Here is a 22,628-nt window from a genome sequence, read left to right as displayed (position 1 = left end):
CCCCTTGGGCACCCACGCTCCATCCAACCCAGCCAATAGTAGGCAGGGCCACGCAGCAAACCCGCTCTGTGATGTGTGAATCCAGCTGTGGTGGAGTCGCCTGAAAGGGTGCTGTTCTGCAGAGGACGGTGCACCTGAGCTTGACCACTTTGACATGGCCTTAGATCCTGAGTCCACGCAGGTGAGGAAGGAGACAGGATGTGCCTGGAATCCCAGCCCAGACACCCTTGCGTCGACCACACCCCTTCTGATGCTCCTCCAGGCTGGACATGGCCCCCTTGGGCAGGGCATGCTGGTCGCTGACTCAGGCAACCATGAGGCCGGTGCCAGGCACACGCAGGCTGCGTCCTGTGCGGTACCGGGGCGTGTGAGCTCTCCTGCAGGTACAACCAGGAGGAGGAGCTGCACTGCACTTTGCCACTAGTCAACTGCCTCCTCTTTCTGAATAAATATACCTGTCAGATGCACACTGCCATTATGCCCATTTCACAGATGGGAAGGAAGGGAGACTGAGGCTCCAAGAGGCTGGGGGCTCCCAGTGGGAGCCAGAGTCAGCAAGAGGACGAGTCAAGGTCCATCTCTCCCTCTGGCCCTCTTGTCCTCTCTCTGTCCCTCAGGGCCCTGCCCATCATCGCCAGAGCCCCCAACCTGCCCCCCACCCAGGTCCCTCTCTCCTTCCCTATCACTCTCCTCAGGGTCCACCTGCCTGCTGACCCAAGGGCTCTGTGAACACTGGCCATTCCCAGCCCTGGCTCTCATTCCCAGGCACTGAGCCATGGAGAGGAACTCAGGGGACATCGGGTGCCCAGCATGTGCCTGATGCACGGGCAGGCATTACTACCTTGTGCCCGGAGCTGCCGGTGACTCCAGGGGACAAGGTGGCCTCTGCATGGAGCTAGCTGGCCACCCACTGTGTCCACATACTTCCCAGGACAGGCCGGGGTCTCTGCTTCCCGATACACAAGGATTCTCTCCCTGCCAACGGAATGGTTCTGTATCCTGGGGGAGGGGGGCTGACAACCCCCAACACAGAGCCAATGTAGAAGGTCACAGAAGGCCAGCTGGCGGGGCACTGAGAGCCCCTGGCTTCTCCTTAAAGCGGCTTCCTGGAGAATTAAAATGTACCAGAAGGTTGGCAGAAAGAGAACCACAGAGCAAAGCCGGAGGAGCCGGTGCAGAACACTCGAGTCCCCGTCACATACAGGGAGGTTCCCGATGTCTCCAGCACACCCACCACGATAGCCACTGGAGACGCTGGGATCACTGCAAAACCAAACTATCTATTTCCAACTAGGCTGAAATACCTCCCAGGAGAAAAACATTTCCCTTCATTCCTCTACAAGCAATCAAATAACAGGCAGCAGAACAATAACAAGACCTCCAAACTGACCTGAATGCATGCCCTGCACAGCACATCACGCTCTGGGAACCGGGGTGCCTGCCTGGTCACATGGGGTTAACAGAGCCGCACTCTGCGTGAATTACTGATGCTTCAAGATAGCACAGAGAACTTATTTACAAAACAGAAACAGACTCACAGACTGAGAGAACAAACTTACGGTTACCAGGGGGGAAGGGTCAGATGGAAGGATAGATTGGGAGTTTGGGATTGATATGTACACACTCTTATTTTTAAAACAATAACCAACAAGGACCTACTGTATAACACAGGGAACTCTGCTCAATATTCTGTGGTGGCCTAGATGGGGAAAGCATTTGAAAAAGAATAGATACATGTATATGATGAACTGAATCACTGTATTATACACCTGAAACTAACACAACATTGTTAATCAACTCTACTCCAATATAAAATTAAAAAATTTTTTTTAAATCCTGGGACTTCCCTGGTGGCACAGTGGTTAAGAATCCACCTGCCAATTCAGGGGACACAGGTTCGATCCCTGGTCCGGGAAGATCCCCCATACCACGGAGCAACTAAGCCTGTGCGCCACAACTACTGAGCCTGAGCTCTAGACCCCGAGAGCCACAACTACTGAGCCCGCGTGTCACAACTACTGAACCCCATGCACCTAGAGCCTGTGCTCCACAACAAGAGAAGCCACCGCAGTGAGAAGTCTGCGTACTGCAACGAAACGTAGTCCCCGCTCACAGCAAGTAGAGAAAGCCTACGAGCAACAACAAAGACCCAACGCAGCCATAAATAAATAAATAAATTTATTAAAAATCCTATGATAAACCATAATGGAAAAGAATATCATAAAAAAGAATGTGTATATATATATATATATTACTGAATCACTTTGCTGTACGGCAGAAATTAACACAACACTGTAAATCAACTATACTTCAATAAAAAACTGTAAAAGCTATTAACATTAAAAAAAAAAGAATGTGATCTAACCCAGTATCAAACTAAACTAAACAGAAATGACCCTTTTCTTCTCTTGGGTAAGTAGGGGACCCGAATCAGGAACAAGAAAGTTGGCTCCTGCCCCGACGCCCTCCCTGTACCCTCGGCCGAGACCAGCAGAATCTCCTGTGTGGGCCTGGCCTGTCCACTCCCTGAATCTACCCAAGCCGGACAGAGGCTAAGAGGCCCGCTGACTCTCCCACGGCTCCACTCCAGCCCCAGCTCTGCCTTTGAGAACCTGCACTGCAACCTTGACCTTCAGCCCCCTCTGGCCACCACTTGCCCTGCGACACTCTGGTAGTGACCCTCAGGACAGCCTCTGCCTGTGCCCAGAGTGGGGTCACACAGTGGCCCTCAGCTTTGCTGGCCCTGAAATCGTCCCTGAGGGATTTTGAAGACCATTCCCTGGACCCCAAACTGTAGGTTCCCAGGCTGACTGCACAGGTGAGACATTACACAGCCCATGACCGGCAGAGCCGGGCACCATCCACACCACACCTGTCGGAGCCCACAGGTGAACAACGGCAGGGTCACAAGGCGTGTTGGATGGCAGAGGCCCCGACGGTGGGGGCCACCACACAGGGCTCTGATTCCCCTTAAGGAGACCTGTGATTTAGGGAAGTATCAACAAACATAGAAGTTCAAAGAAATACGGTGTTGGAGAACTAAGTCTCTCCTCAGTCCAATTCAGCCTGTGGAGGAAAAACTGAGAATCCCTGCTTTTTTCCTTTATAATAAGGGTACTGGAGCTGTGTGGGGCACGGCCCCTGCATGACCCATCCAATGCCCGCCGTGCCCTGTGAGGACCTCGCTGTGTGAGCAGCTGGTCAGTGCAACAAGCAGATCGTGCCCCTGACTTCCGCCTCCACCCCCGTTCAGAGGCCTGCCTCCCCGCCACCTGCACTTCCACTGGGGACGCACTGCAGACCAGCCACAGCAGCGTCCAGGCAGCAAGGCAGGCATGAGCCGAGCCCATGAGGTCCATGATTCCTCTTTGTTGTATTCATCTATGACCACGAGTGCCCAGCACACACCTGGGAAAGAGGAGGGAGGAAGGAAAGGAGGAAGGAAGCCAAGCAAACAGGCTGGCTCGTTCCAGAGCCCACAGCACAGTGGGGCAGGCGTTCCTGGGAGGGCTGCTACGGTGAGGACTGCCTCCCCACGTCCATCTCCACACTCTTCCTTAGGAGCACAACTTGGATTTTATGGTGAACTGTAACTCCTCCCATTCAGCTACAGTTGGGGTCGCGTAGCTAGCTTCTGGCCAAAAAGACATAAACAAATGTGATATGGAGTCCCTAGAAGTATCCTTAAAGGCAGCTTACTCAGCTGGGAGCCGGGCCTCTTTTGCTCACCCTTCCTCCTTCTGCTGCCTGGAACACAAGCCTGAGGGCTGGAGCTCCAGCAGCCATTTTGTACCATAAGATGCTTTGCAATGAAAGCCATATGTTAAGATAGTGGAGCAACAAGATACAAGAGGTCATTGTCCCTAACGACCCCATGAAGCTGCCCACCTCTGGGGTTCTTTTAAGTAAAACACTAACTTCTTTCTTGTTAAAGATACTGTTACTTTGCAGCCAGATTTAATCCTAAGTAATGAAACAGGACAAGGCTCCTATTTCCTAGAGCAGGTCCTGCAGGTCAGTGTATTCTGCCTGAACATTCTTTTTCCTTTTCTCTGGCCTCACTCTCTGACAGGAAAACTGTGACTGGACAGCCCTGGACAGCTCAGACACCAGGTACAGTTTGGGGCAGTCCTGCAGGTGTGACCATCTTCTTAGGCTCTGGGGATGCCTCTGGGGATAAAGCATGGAGGCTGACGGGTGACAGCTCTGAGCCACCACCGGTCTCAACAACAAAAAGACCCACAGTCAAGGATGAGCCTACACAGGTGCCCGAGAGACCATGCCCACCATGCCCCAGTCCCTGGGGACTGCACTGGTCACTGCATAGCCTTTGTTCTTCCTCTTCGTTATTTTGCAAAGACTAGCATTTCAGCCACCAGCCCTCAACAACAGGGTCTACATTGCAGACAAGGATGGCTGGACCCCAAGCAGGTGGGCATCTGCTTTGCACAATCTGAGCCGATCACTGACCCCTGGAAGGATGTGCATGGCCTCCAGTGCCACCTCCCGCCCCATGCACTTTCCCCACACTCAGAATCAAAGTGCAAGAAGCTCCGTCCAATCTCAAAGTGGGGAGTATCTCTCCAGTGCAAGCTGAGGCGTGTCTTTGACTGCCCTGAGGGATGGAGGGAGTGTCGTAAAGCCCAGGTGCGGCTCCATGGCCGCAGCGGCAGGTCCGCAGACCCTCAAGACCTCAGGCAGGCCCCTTGCCCTCATGGCCACACCCTGCACGGTCCAGCTGCTCTCACAGCTGTCGATGTCCACTCACCCGGAGCAAGAACACTTGCATTTCAAAACCTCTCTTGGCGGGACGGGGATCTCGGCCCACGGCAGGGAGGCAGGGGTCCCTGTGCCACCCTCCATGACTCGCGGGCTCCTGCCCAAGGGCAGAGTCCACCATGCCGGGCTCACCGGGCTCCAGATGCTGACAGCACCTCTGTTCCTGGCCGAGCCCAGCCCAGCCCAGGCCGGACGTCCTGTGGGTAGTGGTGCTCTGAAAGGAACCTCAGTGATGCTACTGATGACTGGGTCCAGTAAAACACTCTGTGCCAGGAAGTGCCGAAGACAAACATCTGCAAGGGTCACTGCGAGTCGTGCCTGGGCCGCAGCAGCCATGGGAAGGACCGAGCAGGTGCTGCCTGGGGAGTGGGCTGACACTTCCCCTTCCCTGAGCGGCCCCCACCCAGCGCTCTGCAGGATGGAAGGAGGAGGGACGGGCAGGGACCACCCAGGACTGATGGCTAGAAGTCAACAAGGACACTGCGGAGAGGCCCACTGGGCAGCTGTGAAGGCTCATGGGACACCGGTAGGCCTGGCATGCTCTGGTCACAGGAGCAGCTCTCCCCCGTGGCTGCCCAGGGGCCAACAAATGCCCACATCCTTCACGTGAGCAGGGGAGACACACTCTGCGCTCCTCCCAGATGTCCCCAGGGGAGGGCAGTCCTCAGATGGTAAACCCCTCTGCCATGGGTCGGCCCCTCGCTGCGCCCACGAATCCTGGGCATAGAGCCTGGACTCACACGGGGCCCACCGGGCCCACTCAGGAGCCCCTGGGTTTGGAAAAGCTCCAGGCGAATCTGACAGCCCCACCTGCCAGCACCACCTCTGCAGCTTGCTGGCAGGGGTTGCTTCAGGACCTCTCCCACTCACCCCTCCTGCTCTCCCCACCTCAGGCATTCCTCTCCCTCCCCCATCACTCCCATGCCACCAGCTCGGCCCTTGGTTTCCTGGGACCAGGCAACTCCAGATTCAGAAAGGAGGGTGGATTCAGCTGACGCCGTGTTCAGAGAGGCTCTGCCTGCAGCCTCGCCCAGAGCCAGGCCGGGGAGGGGGTCATGGACTTGTGGCAGAAGCTGCCCTGGACCTCTCTCCATCAGGGTCCAAGTGCACCCCCAGGGACCTTTCTCCACGGCAACATCTGTGCATTATAACATAACTTCCCAAAATATTACCCTGCAATTATTTCCAGGGACTTAAATGGGATCCCCAAATACATACAATTAAGACTAAAACTGTAATTTTTAAAAAGTGCTAATTTGAAGAAACACAAAGACTCTCACAGAGAGAAACAACTCCTAGAACGTGTGGCGCTCCCTCGGCAAACTCTAGAAGTGGTCGTTATCTGTCCAGCTTTGCAAAGTGGGGGGTGTTTCTCCAGCCACCTCCTGAAGCAGCAGCATTGCCGTGATGACCTGAACCCACCGACAAGGGTGCAAGGTCACGCCTAGTCGGCCCCGCGTCACTGGGCAGAGGTAGAAGGTTCCCTCTGATCCACCCCCCGGACCCTCCCATTCCTGGGCCGCCTCCAAAGTCCAGGAGCTCCAGAATGACCCGCCTGGGGCCGCTGAATGGGATGTGCAACGCGCCCCATCCTGCCAGCCCAGAGCACCAACAGAGGTGGCCAGCACGCCCACGTCCTCCACTGACAAACACGCCCCACCCTGCTCCCAAGCCTGTGTTCCCAATGATCTGGCCCACACGAGACCAGGAGAAAGGGCAGGGGGCTTTCTGTGCTCCATCAGGAGGGCCAGGTAACTCCATCTCACCTCCGGAGCCGGGCTTCTAGACCCTTGGACGGCCACCCTGAGTCCCCAGCAGCTTGGGGCTGGCACCTGGGTCTCATGAGAATCCATGGCAGGAGGCCACAGCCAGAGTCACCCTTGAGAGGGAGGAGGAGGTGCAGCTTACAGCCCATGGGTGTGGGGCATGGACTGTCCACGGGCCTGGAGGGACACCGATGCAAAGGGTGGACAGAGCAGTCACGGGCACCAGACCGGTGAGGGGTCCCCCAGTCACGGGCATGAGCTGCAAGTTCCAAGCTGTAGCATCTCTGAGAGACCCACAGAAGTGCCCCTGGAGAGGACGATGCAGAAGTAACATCTGCTGGCCCCTGAGAGTGCCACCCAGCCCCTTGAGGGGTAAGACCACCCTTTACCCAGATGCTCTGACCCTCGTGGCCCAACCCTGGCCACCAGAGGCAAGAGACAGTGTTAGGGAACCACTGACCAAAACCACCTGCCTTGGCCAGGAACGATGATAAGAGCTTGCCAGCAACAGGCTGGACCTGGTGTCCTCCGGCCTCAAGAATCCACACACAAGTGCCATGCACACATGCACTCTGTTCTCTGTTATCCCAAACCCAGGTCAGAACCACAGAAAATGCTGCCATGTCCATCGTCTGGGTAGGATGCACGGCTCTGACACCGCAGCAGGGGTCACAAGGACATACCCCTGACAGCACACTGCTGGTAGGGCAGGGGGCTGGGCCCTCTGAGAGGTTGGGGGACAGGATCTTTGGGGCCTCCGTGGCAAATCGGCCACTTTCCCCCTTCTCCTAACTTCTTGTTCTATAGATGTAAGTGGGCCAATATTACCCTGTAAGTAAACCACCGCTATAAAATGCTTCCATTTGAGCCAAGAAGCAACACTATCTTTAGCGAGTGGGCAGCAGAGCCAGGCTGCCTCATTCAAGAACTCTGGTCTTTAGGAATACATATTTTTCCCTTTCCCCTGATGCAATTAGGAAAATAATATTTTTTACACTTGCAATTAAGAGCAGAACAGATGGCAATGGTTTAAAAATCTGTTCATGAGACTCAATGCTGGCGGGGGGATCGCTGACAAGACATGGAGGACGGGGGCGATTCTGTTTTTCTTGATGCGCGGAAGGCCCACTATTGCGATCCCCAAAACAAAGTACTGCAGGCATAGGGAAAGGGGTGGGAAGGAAGGTTCATCCACAGTAAGAGGGCAAAACAGCTAGTAATTTAGAAGTGACGGCAGGAGAGCCCACCTGCCTCTGTGTGGCTGGGCCCGCCCTGCTGCCTGGTGTGGCCACGGTCCCAGCACCTCCACCAGCACCATCATCATCTTGCATTTCCCGTGGCAGCTGTGGGCCACTTCCTCCATTCACTGCGGACTTCCGGAGCGTCCCGGATACAGGCTCCCTCATCTGTGCCTTCAAATTCACCAAAACCACAACGCACAAGAGAAATCCTACAAACTAGCCGTCACCGTGACCAAGTGGCTTGGCCTCTTTATTTATCACTTTTAGTTTATTCATTCAGAACCTGCTGAAACGGAACAGGACCCTGTGGGGCTCCTGGGCTCAAAAGCCTTTCTGTGTCCCACATTTCTTGATTACAGGAAATAGGCTTCATTCAGCCCCCATGACCTTCCCTGAGTTCCAACGGGCAGGTTCAAACAGTTGCTAATCAGGGAAGGGAGGGGATCCAGAGGCAAGGGAGGAGCAGTCAAGAAACAATAGTGCAGCCGTGGCACAGGTTCCTGGTGCCCCTCCAAGGGATACACACAACAGTATCTCCAAGCTGTTTTGCAGACGCTGAAACCCCCACCAGGTGGGAGAAGTTAACAGTATGCTGCCCACAAGCACACAGACACCAGACTGGTTGGAACCAGAAGGTTGATGATGCTGATTCCCACTTACCTCACCACCAACCAGTCAAAAGAAGGTCCATGAGCAGATCACGCCCTCTCTGAACCATTACTATAAAACTCTTCACTACCCCCTCCAGGTCAGGACACACAGTTTTCCAGGGCTCAAGCACTCTGCGGCCCCCTTTGCCTGGCAAAGCAATAAAGCTATTCTTTTCTACTTAACTCAAAACTCCCTCTCCGAGATTTAATCAGACCTCAGGGTACAGAGGCTGGATTTGGCATCACTGCCAGGCACTCTTCTGGGTTTGGGAACCAGAGGGAACAAACAGACCAAGTTCCAGCCCCCCAGAGGTTATGTTCCAATGGAGAAGACAGGCAAAAAAGAGAGTAAACCATTAAATAATGAACATGATTCAGGCGGTAGGAGAATCATAAGGAAAATCATAGCCAGGGAAGGACCAGATTTCAGCCCAACATGGAAAGAGCTTTGAGAGTCATCACTCACGTCCTGAAATAAGAAAAAGATGGTCAAACTGAAAATCAGTGACTTTTTTTAGACCCATCAGTGAATTGAGTTTGCAGACGGCCCCCCTGAAATCTGAAGGGTCAAGAAACAGTTCCTCTTGGCTCTGGCAGAGGGAGGGGAAGGTAGCCATTGACAAACACCCATAGTCTTCTCCATAACAAGGCCTGCTGTCCAGGGGTAAGGCTTGACAGAACCTTGCCTTGGGGGAGGGGCATTCCTCTCACTGCAGCCCCTCTAGCCCTCCTGTTTCACCTAATGGGGTTGGGAAAGCTACACAAGAAAAGTCACTTGTGAAGGTGAACAGCCTGGGAACACAGGCGCATCTAACAATGGAAATTTAATCATAAGATAAGAGAAGGCTTCTGTAAGCAGATAGGTTAGGGAGTCCCCAGAGAAAGAGAAACAGGGACGGCTTTCCTGACATAAGAGAACCCATTTTGCCTAAGCTATTTTGTGATCTAAGCTTGGCCACAATGCTTGCCCTTGAAGAGGTCTCAGTAATTAATGATCTTAAGGGAGGGGATGCAGAAACTAGGGAGGAGCAGCCGAGAAACAATAGTGCAGCCTTGGGGCAGGGTCCTGGTTCCTCAGGGGATACACATAATAACATGCCTTTGAGTTCTGCAGAAACTAAGGCCCCCACCCAGGTGGAGGATGGAATGATGATGTTGACCCTCATGACTTCAATCAACTAAAGCTTGGACTCTGTTGATTGAAGTTCTATGCTGAATTCTGCTCTTCTCAAGCCCCCTCATGAATATGCATGTACCCTTAAGCTTAAAACTTCCCCAATTTTGCTGCTGGGGAGACGCTGCTTTGGGAAAGATCCCCGGTGTTCTCCTTACTTGCTGCAAGTAATAAATCCTTCTTTCTCCCGATCTTCGATCTTCGCTTAGTTGTGTCTATTGGCTCGACACCCACCAAGAGGCGAACCCAGTTTTCAGGTAACACACCCCCTCCCCCACACCTTCTCACCACACCAACAGGGGTCCTGTCTGATAACAGTGGATTCCAGCTGAAGGAGCTCCAAGACCAGACCCTCTCTGAGGAGCAGGACTGAGGGAAGCCCAGTGTCCAGAGGGTAGGCCAAACCAAGGCCACTGGAGGAGTCTGAAGCCTCTGGAACCTATAGCTTCAGCAGACATGACACACAGCCCAGCTCCTAATGAGATTTACACAAATTCCCACAAGAAAGCATGTTACCTCAGTTCCTATTTTACAATATAACATATCTGACTTTCAACAACAAATTAGAAAGCATACCAAAGGCAAAAAAATAAACAATTTTTTAAAAACCCATATTCTAAAGAGATAAAGCAAGCATCCTAACCGGACTCAGATATGACACAGACTTTGGAATTATCAGACTGGGAATTTAAAGGAACTATGATTCATATGCTAAGGGCTCTAATGGGAAAAGTAGACAGCATACAAGAACAGATGGGTAGGGGCTTCCCTGGTGGTGCAGTGGTTAAGAATCCGCTGCCAATGCAGGGCACACGGGTTTGTGCCCCGGTCTGGGAAGATCCCAGATGCCGCGGAGAGGCTGGGTCCGTGAGCCACGGCCGCTGAGCCTGTGCGTCTGGAGCCTGTGCTCCGCAATGGGAGAGGCCACAACAGTGAGACGCCCGCGTACCACAAAAAAAAGAACAGATGGGTAATATGAGCAGAGCGATGGAAAGTCTAAGAAAGAATCCAAAAGAGATGCTAGAAATTTTTTTAAAACTAGTAATAGAAAGGAAGAATGCCTTTGATGGGCTCATCAGTAGACTCAACACGGCTGAGGGGAAAATCAAGGAGCTGGAAGATAGGCCAATAGAAACTTCCCAAACTGAAATACAAAATAAAAAAGAAGGCCAGTGTGGGGGTGAAAGCAGAGATAGAACAGAGCATCCAAGGACCATGGGACAATATTGAAAGATACAGCATACATGTAATTGAAGACCCAAAGGAAACAAAAGAGATAATGAGGAAGAAAACATATTTGAGCTAATAATGGCCAACATTTATTCTAAAATTAACAACAGACACCACCAAACCACAGATCCAGGAATCTCAAAGAACACCAAGCAGAATAAATACTTTAAAAAACAACAACATGGGATTAGCAGATACAAACTATTATATATAGGATGGATAAACAACAAGGTCCTACTGTATAGCACAAGGAACTATACTCAATATCCTGTGATAAACCATAATGGAAAAGAATATGAAAAAGAATGTATACACATGTATAGCTGAATCACCTTGCTGTACAGTAGAAATTAACACAATGCTGTAAATCCTATACTACAATAACATAAAAACAAAGACAAAAACTACACCTAGGCGTATCATACTCAAACTAGCAAACTGAAGACAAAGAGAAAAATCAAGAAATAAGCTAGAGGCAGGTGGGGAAACATTTTATCTATAAAGGAACAAAGATAAGAATTACATCAGACTTCTTGTGAGAAACTACACAAGCAAGAAGGGAGTAGATGAAAATCTTCAAAGCTTTAAAAGAAAAAAAAAAAAAAAAAACTCCACTAACCTGTACTTCTATATCCAGCAAAACTATCTTTCAAAAGTGAAGGAGAAATAAATACTTTCTCAGACAAACAAATACTGAAGGAATCTGTCACCAGCAGACATAACCTGAAAGAAATATTAAATGATTCTTCTTCACTATATGTTGGAAACCTGAATCTATATGAAGAAAGAGTGTGTGAGGAGGAATAAATGAAGGTAAAATAAAATCTTATACTTTTCTTACTCTTACTTGATCTAAAAGACAACTGTTTATTTGAAACTCTAATAGTAACAATGTATTGTGATGATTCTAGCTTATGGGTAAGGGAAATGAATGACAGCAGTGTCCCAAGGGACGGGAAGGAGGAACTGGGAATAGTCTGTTTTAAGGTACTTGCACTAAATCTGAAGAAGTATTGTGTTATTTGAAGGTGGACTTTAGATTACTTAAAAATGTATATTGTAAACTCTGAGTCAAACAATAAAAAATTTTTAAAGAATTAAAAATGATAAGCTAAGAGAAATATAGTTGATTCCTATAATATGGTCAATGAAAACCAGAGAAGTGAGAAAAAGAAGTGGCAAGAACAGAACACAGTGAATGAAAAGTTTGCTATCCACTTATATGTGGAATCTAAAAAATGGTACAAATGAACTTATTTACAAAACAGAAATAGAGTCACAGATGCAGAAAACAAACTTATGGTTACCAAGGGGGAAGTAGGGGGAGGGATAAATTGGGAGATTGGAATTGACACACTACTATATACAACTAATAAGAAGCTACTGTATAGCACAGGGAACTCTACTCAATACTCTGTAATGACCTATATGGGAATAGAATCTAAAAAAGAGTGGATGTATGTATATGTATATGTATAACTGATTCACTTTGCTGTACAGAAGAAACTAACACAACACTGTAAATCAACTATACTCCAATAAAAATTAATTTTAAAAGAGAGAAGTTTGATATCAATCTAAATACATCAATAATCATTTAAAATGTAAATGGTCTAAATGCACCAATTAAAAGACAGAGTTTGTCAGAGTGGATAAAAACACAAGACCCAACTACATGCTGTCTACAAGAAACCCATTTTAAATATAAAGACACTTTTAGGTTGAAAGTAAAGGTATGGAGAAAGATATACCGTGCTAATTCCAATCAAAAGAAAACTGTAGTACCAACAGATGAACCTATTTGCAGGGCAGGGATAGAGATGCAGATGTAGAGAATGGACGTGTGGACAGTGGGGGAAGGGGAGGGTGGGATGAACTGGGAGATTAGGTTTGACATAAATACACTACCATGTATAAAATAGGTAGCTAGTGGGAACCTGAAACACAGGAAGCTCAGCTCTGTGCTCTGTGATGACCTGGGTGGGTGGGATGAGGGGGTAGGAGGTCCAACAGGGAGGGGATAGATGTATACGTATAGCTGATTCACTTCATTGTACAGAAGAAACTAACATAACATTGTAAAGCAATTATACTCCAATAAAAAATAAACAAACAATAATCTCATTTCAAAATTTAAAAAAAAAGAAAACTGGGGTACCCACATTCATTTCAGACAAAGCACACTTTAGAACAAGGATAACTGTCAGGGATAAAGAGGGGGCATTACATGATACGTAATTCAATTCTCCAACATGAGATCGCAATCGTAAATGACTGTGTACCTAACAGAGCATCAAAATATATGAGGCTAAACTGATAGAACTGCAAAGAGAGAAGGACAAATCCACTATTATAATTGACAACGTCAACATCCCCTGTCAGTAATTGATAGAACAAGCAGGCAGAAAATCAGCAAGGATGGTTCACCTAGACATCACTATCCATCACCTGGATCTCACTGACATGCATACAATATTCCATCCAACAAAAGCAAAATACACATTCTTCTCAAGCTTGCATGGAACAGTTACCAAGTGCCTTAGTCCGTATGAGTTGCTATAACAAAATATTAATACTACAGTGCCATACAAACAACAAAATTTTATTTCTCACAGTTTGGGAGGCTGGAAGTCTGAGATCAGGGGCCAGTCTGGTCAGATGAGGGCCCCTTTCTGGATCTCAGACTTCCTGTTGTGTCCTCACATGGCAGAAGGGGTGAGGAACTCTGCAGGGTCCCTTTCATAAGGGCACTAATCCCATTCATGAGCATGCCACCCTCATGACCTAGTCACCCTCCAAAGGCCCCACCTCCTAATACCATCACCTTGGGAGTTACAATTTCAACATATGAATTTGGGGTGGGGTTTGGGGGGGACACAAGCATTCAGACCATAGCACCAAGACAGAACACATTTTGGGCCATAAAGCACACCTGAACAAGTTTTTTAACAGTTGAAATCACTCAAAGTACATTCTCAGACCAGAATGGAATTAAACTAAAAATCAATAAAGGAAAAGGGTGAAATCCTCAAATATCTGGAAATTAAACAACATAATTCTAAACAACATATGGGTCAACGAGGAACTGTCAAAAGAAAAATTTTTTGTTTTTTTAACTAAATGAAAACAAAAATACCACTTGTCAGAATTTCTACAATGTATTTAACAAAAGCAGGGCTTAGAAATATATAGCATTAAATGTATACATTAGAAAAGAAGAAAGATATCAAATCAATAACCTAAGCGTGTACCTTGGGAAATAAAATGAAGAGAAACTGAAGCCTAAAACAAGCAGAAGAAATATAATAAAACTTAGAGCATAAATCAATTAAATTGAAAACAAAGAGGAAATACAGAAAATCAATGAATCCAAAATCTGTTTTGCTGACCAGGCTAGCCAAGAAAAAGAAGACACAAACTACCAATACCAAAAGAGAAAGAGGAGTCATCAACACTGATCCCATAGAAAAGGATAATAATATCCCATTAAAAGGATAATAATAGGGCTTCCCTGGTGGCGCAGTGGTTGAGAGTCCGCCTGCCGATGCAGGGGACACGGGTTCGTGCCCCGGTCCGGGAAGATCCCACATGCCTCGGAGCGGCTGGGCCCGTGAGCCATGGCCGCTGAACCTGCGTGTCCGGAGCCTGTGCTCCGCAACGGGAGAGGCCACAGCAGTGAGAGGCCCGCGTACCGCAAAAAATAAATAAATAAATAAAAGGATAATAATAAAGGAGTACTACAAAGAACTCCATGCCCCCAAATTTGATAATTTGGATAAAACAGATCAACTCCTTAAAAGACATGTACTACCAAAACTCACTCACACAAGGAGAAATAGACAAACAGAATAACTATATGTATCTTAAAAACCGAATCAATAATTAATAACTTTCCCAAAAGAAATCACCAGGCCCAGATGGTTTCTCTGCTGAATTGTACCAAACATTTAAGGAAGAAATGATACCGATTCTCTATAATCTATTTCAGAAATTAGAAGAGGAAGGAACACTTCCTAACTCATTCTATGAGGCCAGCATTCCCCTAAGATCACAACCTGGCCTATCAGCAACCTAATGGGAAGGGGGCAACGGTGCCACCCAGACTGCAGCTTTGCCAGCAGCAGAAGGGGACAAGGTGGGTCTGAAAGGAGAGGAGAAGGGTGATAGGAAACTACGTCTGCTCTGTGTGGCTTGTCCTCTGGGGACGCCCCAAACTCGTCTTTCTCCTCATCGATTTGTCAAAACAGAAAACGGTGAAAAACGTGAGTGTAGCTGCATTGGAGCTCCTGCTGGAGAAAGATGAGGGGGGGCATTCCCGGTTGTCCCCCAGCCCCCGGGCAGCCCGTGAGCGCAGATGCTCAGATGACCAGGCAAGCAGGGTGGACAGCGTGGTGACCCCACAGGTCCTACTCACCGGGAAGCTGCAGGCGCCTGGGGACCCTGGGCCATCCGCAGATCGGTCCTGGCCTGGCCTTCGGCTCCCCCGACGAGAAGCAGCGACGCTCGGATGCTCCAGAGACTGAAATGAAAGAGTACACAGGCTGGCGTCAGCGGGCTGAGCATACAGGCTGCTGCTGTACGAGCCGATGCGGTGCCGGATCACAGGCTCAATAAAGCTCCCTGTGCCTGACGTCAAAGCAGCTCAGGACTCTGTGATCAGAGCTCCTGGGGTCCACAGAGCCACCCAACAGTTTGAAAATCAAAGAGTGGCAAGGTGATCATGAGTCTCCCCAAGTTTTCAGGGGAGCCCTCCCTCTACTCCTGAAGGCCAGCAGGCACTCAGGATGCAGCCACCGGCCCTGGTCTCCTGGTGATGCATTTCTCTAACCCTTTTGGAGGAAGATGCAGGAAACCCCGTGGCCTTAAGACTACAGGTTCCTTTTGCTCTGACAGGAAAGGAAGCATATTCTTCAAGTTTCTATCCCCAACTTGTTTCCCAAAAAAAAAACCAACATGCTACACAAGATACAGAGCTTGGTGATGTCTGGGTTATCTTAAAATTGTGTGCATTGCGCACGGTGCAGTGGGGGTAGGAATTTTACAAAATGCACTAAACAAAGTCTTGTCAAAGAAGGGGTGAGTGTGTGCATGTGCGGGTGTGCAGCACAAGCCACCCCGTGTGCAAGGGACACCGTCTGCTCCCTGACACGTTGGGGAGCCACCCTGGCAGGGGCGGCACCTGCATCTCTGCCTACAGCTGGGCCACGGAGAGACCTTGGCTCAGACCTAGCTCTGCCCTTACAGCCTGCGAAGGCTCCAGAACCTCCTGGGGCTCCGTTTCCTCATCTCAGAGGATGCCAGGGGCGCTGAGATGTGGGGATCAGGCCCCATTCCAGCACCGGCAGCCTGGTCTCCCTGCCTGTCCAGTGAGGGCACAGACCCACATTAACTTAAGAGAGTCCTTGAGCTCTGACGTGGAGGGCTCCTGCCATGCTTCCTGCCCACAGAGCAGGCCACCCAGCTGGAGGCCTCCTAAATTCAATCACGGACCCCCTCCACCCTCCATGCAGAGGACACCCGGCCCAAATCACACCGTGCCTGCCCCCACCTACAGCCAGGGACTCTAATGGGGTCTGGAAGCATGGGGCTGCACCACGCGGTGATCAGCTCTGGACCATGAGCTCCCGGGTCTGTGTTCTACCGATCCCTGCAGCCTCACCCCCGTCACACCCCCAAGACCCCATGCAGTCGGGGTCTCACACCTTCCAGGCCAGTGTTTCAGCCATTCCCTTTTCACGCCTCTAGAATCTTACTGACAAACTACTATTCATCCTTCAAAACCCACTGGGAGAGGCGTCCCTGAACTCCAGCAGTAACCACAGTCTTCTCAGCCTGTCTTGTTTCTGCAGTTTTCACAATCATTCCCAGCCACATCTCCTGCTCCCTCTAGGCTCCTGGCCTGCCAAAGGCACAGCTTTCCAGAGACTTCACATGCCACTGCAGCTAGCAAGCCGAGGACATGGGCCTCAATCCCAGCCTTAAGGAAAGGGGAGGATAAATGCAAAAAGCAGCAAAGATGGGGAAGCGACTCTGAGAGATGAGGATGGAGCATCAGGTTGGGGCCAAAGGCACCAGCTACGGCGGACGGGAAGCAATGGAGCATGCCACTGAGATCACTGAAATCACACTGAGTGCCTGCCAGCCCCTGAAGCTGCACACTCACCATGCTGCAAAACTGCCTTGAACCCACCCACCCATCACCTGCCACGGGCTGCAGCCTGCCATGCGCAGCATGTCCCTGAGGCTAAAAATGCAGCCAGCTTCTCAGCAATTCTTCTGCTCCACAGGCCAGCCACAGGGGGTAGGGGTGGCTGCCTGGGAACCAGGGAGTCTTCCGTCAATGGTCCATCCACCCTCCGTTCAACAGCCACCAGTGGGGCCGCCCCAGTGCACACCAGGCTCAGGCCCTCGGCTCCATCTGCTGTGACGTCCAGCAGGACGCAGGTGACACAGTGCCTCCCTTCCTGTGCCCAGCCACTCACATGGTGTGCCCTGAAAAAGGGTTTGCAGGGAAATGCAAATCACTCCAGCAGCTCATAAATCCCCACGGTTGTGAACTAACTGGAAGTGAAAAGCACAGTTCCCAGGGGCCAGTGGCTGCCCTCCACCTCTGTTTCTCAACCCCAGAAAGAACATAGGGGTGAAACTGAGCAGGACCTTGTCGGGCTCCTGGGCATGGAAGCCTTTCTGTGTCCCCTGTTTCTAGGGAACAGACTCCAGCCTCCATGACCTTCCCTGAGTTCCAACACTCAGGGTCAAACAGTTGCTAATCAGGGAAGGGAGAGAATGCAGAGACAAGAGAGGAATAGCCAAGAAACAATAGTGCAGCCTTGGGGCAGGGTCCTGGTTCCACCTCAAGGGATACACACAACAATATCTTTGAGCTCTTCTGCAGAACTAAAACCCCCAACAAAGGGAAGACATCAACTACCAGATGAAGCACTGTTCATTCCAGAGAGAAAGTCACAGTTTGAGAACCTCTAGAACCACAGAAGCTCAGCAAGAGACCATCTGAGGCCAGATTAAAGGAGGGCAGGCCCTGCACACACCCTGATCCTTATCAGCAATCCCACCCTTGAACCACTGCTATAAAAGTCCTCACCAAATCCCCCGAGATTGAGACACACAGCTTTGAGGGAGCTCACTGTGTCCCTCAAAGCAGTAAAGCTATTCTTTTCCACTTCACTCAAAACTCTGTCTCTGAGATTCGAATAGGCACCGGTGCACAGAAGACGAATTTTGGCATCAGAGGGGTGAAGGACGGTGACCACGTGTCAGGGCAAGACCAGTGCTCTGCTCCTGGTAACTAAGAACCTTGGACCACCTCAGAGCCAACAGTGACCAGTGTGGGTAGGTGGCTCGGCTGGAAACAGCCAAGCTGGGGCTGGGCTGGCGCAGGGACAATGCCAGAAGGGACATGGTGCTGGCAGTGTCACACCCACCTCCACCAGGCCCCCACTGGCACTGGGCCCCTGGATGCCTGGACAGCAGAAAAATGGCTGAGCTCACATGGTCAGGCCTGGCCCCAGGGTCAGAGGCAGCTCCAACCTTTGTAACCTGCTGGAGTCACTTTTTGCCAAGAGCCTTCTATGGGCTGTGGCCAGGCCTCCCCGCCCTGCCCCAAGCCCTGCTCACACCCCCCAGGCCACCACTCTCAGCTGGGGGAAGGTCCAATCACACCGCTCCCCAGGTTTTCCCACCCCGGTCCACTCAGCAAGGCCTTTCTCCATCTGGTCCCTAAAGAGCTGAGACAGAAGACAAACAAATGGCCAACAGGCACATGAAAAGATGCTCAGCATCACTAATCATCAGGGAAACGTAAATCAAAGCCACAATGAGATCTCATACCCATTAGGATGGCTAGTATCAAAAAGACAAGAAATAACAAGTGTTGGCGAGGATGTGGAGAGAAGGGAAGCCTTGTGCACTGTTGGTGGGAATATAAAATTAGTGCAGCCACTGTGGAAAACAGTATGCAGAGTCCTCAAAAAATTAAACATAGAACTACCTTATGATGAGGGGAAGTCTCAGGTGGCCACTGTCTGTGTCCAGGACAAAGGCGGGATGGGGACCCACTGTCCTTCACAAAAACTCAAGTCCGTGGGCACATCCCACCTGAAAACCCCTGCCCTTCCAGAAGTGCCCAGGAGCCCAGGTGTGCTCTGAGCACACCTGCCCTGGGAAGGTTCACGGACCCCACCCACAGATGCACATGACAATGGGCATGTCAGGCTTCAAAGGCAGCAGGGCCACCCGGTCACATGTTTGGAGTAAAAGAATCAGGACCAACTGTCCAAGGCACCAAAATGGCAAGTTGGGAAAGCACTGACTCCAAGGTTCCTGGAGCCTCAGCGAGTGGTGTGGGGCAGGGGAGGGGCAGGCCAGTCCCCTGCGGAGAACACAGAAGGCCCCACAAGGCATAAGGAACAAAGATCGGGACAATCCATCCCCCCAGCCCAGGGCAGAGGGTCGTCCTGGTCCTCACATGGGAGCCGCCTGCCCTGCACACTACAACTTGGACGGTTCCCCTCCAGGTGAGAGTCCAGGCCCATCGACCCGGGGGGTGCTGAGCCTACCGGGGTGAGGGATTCTCTTCTCAGCCCATCCTCGAAGCCAGCAGAGCCTCAGGAAGGGCCAGTCACTCGCTCCACGTTGCAGTTAAGTCCCAGGTGAAGCATTCAACGCAGAATGTGATGACGTGGCCGCATTGAAGCATTTTTAGGTATCGTTTTCTACTCTGCCCACTTTCGAAAATGTGGTAATTCTGTGTTATGCCAAAATGACACTTCCCTGACTATCCGAAAAATGTCCTCAATATGATCAAAGAGAGATGAAATGATGGAAATGCCACAAATTGTGCAATGGACCCTCTACATGGATTAAAATGTCTGCATACTACATGATATATTCTAAATTTGATGGATACAAACTTGGGGGAAGTTTAGGGGATCTGACACCTGGCGGGCTCCCCAGACAAGTGAAGATTAGAAATAAGTCCTGAGCCCAAATCACGCCTGTGCCTTCTGGCCAGGCAGCCAGGCTCACCGCAGGTAGCAGGGGCCCCCAGGCTGCATGCACCCAAGCTCTGTGACAGTTTCGGTAGCTTACCACGTCGCTGGGTGGGCTGTCCTTGCATGTGCAAGACCCCTGGTCCAGGACCACAGATCAGGGGTCTACCCTAAGCCGACGGCTCCCTGGTGTGTATGCAACCCCACAGAACTTTCTGGAAGCCCACACACCATCCACCCATCAGCACTTCCAATGTGTGCCTAACAGGTACCTGGAGCCCAGCACATGCGAGCTGGCCAAGCCCTCCCCCCACGAGACTCAGCCTCCCCCTGTCCGGCTGATGACAACTCAGCCCCCAGCTGGGGTCCCCCTTGACTCCTTTCCCTCCCCTCCTCCAAGCCACCAGGTCTGTGCTGCCTCGAGCGTCAGACGCCTCTAGAACCCCTTCCTGCAATCACCCTCCCCATCAACCACTCCTAACAGGGCTCCTGCTACAGCCCTCACCCAACACAGCCCTCTCAGGGTAGATCAGCACCACGTAGGGGAGCCACACTCAGTCTCAATCAGCTCGAGCTACTATAGCCAAGCACCACAGACGGGGTGGCTCATCCAAAGGGATTTACTTCTCACAGTTCTGGAGGCTGGACGTCCAAGATCGGGGTACCCGCATGGGTGGGTTCTAGCGAGAGCCCTTGTCTGAGTTGCAGATGGCTGACTTTTGCTGTGTCCTCACACGATGGAAGAGGAGGGAGCCAGCTGCCTCACCTCTTCTTATCAGGGCACTAATCCCATTCTTAGGGCTCCACCCTCATGACCTCATCACCCCAAAGGTCCCACCTCCTAATATCACCACACTGGGCATTAGATTTCAACACATGAACTGGCGGTGGAGGGGGGGACACAAACATTCACTCCAGGATGAGTGTACATGCCCGTATGATGGTTATTCTTCAACAACACATTCACTTAAAGAAATCAAAGCTAGGGCTGGGGTGGGGAGGGGAAAACAGGGGATGCCTGCTAATGGGTATGGGCGATGGTAATGTTCCAGGATGAGATGCTGGTGATGGTTGCACAACATTGTGAGTGTGTTAAAAACCACTGAACTGTGTATTTCAAAGGGGTGAATTTTTATTTTATTTTATTTTTTTGATGTGGACCATTTTTAAAGTCTTTATTGAATTTGTTACAATACTGCTTCTGTTTTGGTTTTTTGGCCCTGAGGCATGTGGGACCTTAGCTCCCCAACCAGGGATCGAACCCGCAATCCCCTGCATTGGAAGGTGAAGTCTTCACCACTGGACTGTCAGGGAAGTCCCCAAATGGGTAAATTGTATGTTATGTGACTTGTATCTCAGTAAAGCTGTTATAAAAATATTATTATAAATCGTAAGTCAGGTCGAATCCTCCTCTCCTCAAGCGTCCCCCCCTCCAAAGACCCCCGACATGCAGAGCACACATCCTCAAAAGGGTGGGGAGAGCCTCCAGGCCTGGCCTCTGTGCCCTCCGGCCTCCGTCCATCACCCTGCCCCAGCCTCAGGGCTCTGTGCCGAGGCTCAGCCATGCCAGGCCTGCCCCCGGCGAGCCCTGGGTGACAGCTGAGCACTCAGCACCCCACTCACAGGGCCGGGCTGCAGCCTTGTCCTGCCCTCCCACCCCCCTCACCCACGGGACGGAAACCCCACCATCCCCACGTGCCACATTCCGTGGGGGCCACCCACAGCAGTACTCAGTGGTACCCCGCTGAATGGTGACTCAGTGACAGGACCGTCCCCAGGACACACACAGAGATCGATGCTCAGGGGGACCAAGGGTTGCCCAGGCCACCTGCCAGGTGAACAGGGCAACCACCTCGACCAGGTCTGAGGACATCCAGCCCCACCTCGTCGGGGCCCAGCTCACTCATGAACATCTCCATGTGCCAGGTCCAGCCGGGCGAGGTGCAAACCCTTGGAGTGGCCCGGACACCCAGCTCCATGGCTGTGGGACGTGGGGGCATGGAGGGGTCACAGGCTCTGCCCTCGGAGCGGCCACAGCTGTAAAGATGCTGTACGGGAGGTATCCCCTGCCACGTGGGGTCGGGAGGACAGCCTGTTCCAACTGAGACACCACATCCAGGCCAGTGCCTGTTCCAACAAAAAGAGGGGCTGGTCCTCATCCTGAAAGCGCCGCAGATCCCCTCCCACCTCCCTCCCTATTCACACGCTCACCACAAGCAAGGGGGGGCGCACGTGGGGTCACGGCGGCCTCCCCCACCCCGGAACCCCGCGCTATCCATCGTGGGACAGCAGGGCCACGGCAGCAGCCCTCCACCCACACCCACCCGGGCAGTCCTTTAAAATACTACATCTTGCCAGAACATTCTGAGATAAATGACACAAATTTCAAGATGGGAAAAGGAGGAGGAGCCCAGGGAGGCTGCCTGCTTTATCTGCTGCTTTCCAGTCCCCACAGTCCCTTGCCACATGGTGACAGGTGCTGAGACCCGAGCAGGCTCCAAATTCGGGGTGGGGGGACCAGGACACCACAGGAGCACCGCTTCCCGGACGAGAGCCAGCACCTCAGCACCCTGGCCCTTCCCAAGACTCCAAAGGCTGTTACCAGGGTAGTCCTTAAAACAGGAAGAAGCTAACAGGACACAACTAACGAACTAGTAAAACAAAAGGATGGTAGTCTGAGTCTTTATGCTTTCGTCAAGACCCATAGAATATACAACACAAACAGTGAACCTAACCCTAATTTAGTTAATAATAATAATAATAATAATAGTGTATCAATA

The 22,628-nt window shown here is 51.1% G+C and overlaps 1 protein-coding gene across 5 annotated transcripts in view; it reads right to left on the bottom strand.

The window, feature by feature from the left end:
- Positions 1-22,628, bottom strand: part of APBA2 (amyloid beta precursor protein binding family A member 2) — a 229,487-nt gene that overhangs the window by 173,324 nt on the left and 33,535 nt on the right. For all 5 annotated transcript variants that reach the window (XM_067030092.1, XM_067030091.1, XM_067030095.1 and 2 more), the window contains one exon: positions 15,255-15,359. The gene's annotated coding sequence lies outside the window, so the exon portion shown is untranslated. Of the gene's footprint in view, positions 1-15,254; positions 15,360-22,628 lie in introns of those variants that run through there.

Source organism: Kogia breviceps, chromosome 3 (assembly GCF_026419965.1).
Source record: "Kogia breviceps isolate mKogBre1 chromosome 3, mKogBre1 haplotype 1, whole genome shotgun sequence".
NCBI classification, from domain to species: domain Eukaryota; kingdom Metazoa; phylum Chordata; class Mammalia; order Artiodactyla; family Physeteridae; genus Kogia; species Kogia breviceps.
The sequence above is the reverse complement of the archived record's forward strand: the minus strand, read 5'-3'. Positions and strand labels throughout refer to the sequence as shown.